The following is a 420-nucleotide window of genomic DNA, read 5'->3' on the forward strand; positions in this document are numbered from 1 at the left end:
ATTAACTCTTGCATGAATGTACACTTATTATATAATACATTTGGTTGGAGTTTAAGATTATTCTGTGGAATATTTAATAATATAACTCATTATTTTATGCACAAAAATCATCAACAACATTATAACACCAATAATGTTGAGCTAAATAATATAAACACAGCAAACAATGATACAACACAAACACAATTAAAAGTTCACTCTTTCCTTTATCCAGATATAAGTCACTCCACTCTGTAAGATGTCTGATGAAATTCTTGACATTCCTGTCTATAACTCCACAATACACAAAAAAACCAATAATGATGAAATATGATAAAGACATCCAATATGACACTACTAAATTCTACGTTTGGCGTTATGGACAAACGGTCTACCTTTTTCCAAAACCAAATCCACTCATCAATCAAAACAGCAAAAATC

The sequence above is a fragment of the Daktulosphaira vitifoliae genome, unplaced genomic scaffold (genome assembly GCF_025091365.1).
Source record: "Daktulosphaira vitifoliae isolate Bord-2020 unplaced genomic scaffold, ASM2509136v1 Scaffold_498, whole genome shotgun sequence".
NCBI classification, from domain to species: Eukaryota; Metazoa; Arthropoda; class Insecta; order Hemiptera; family Phylloxeridae; genus Daktulosphaira; species Daktulosphaira vitifoliae.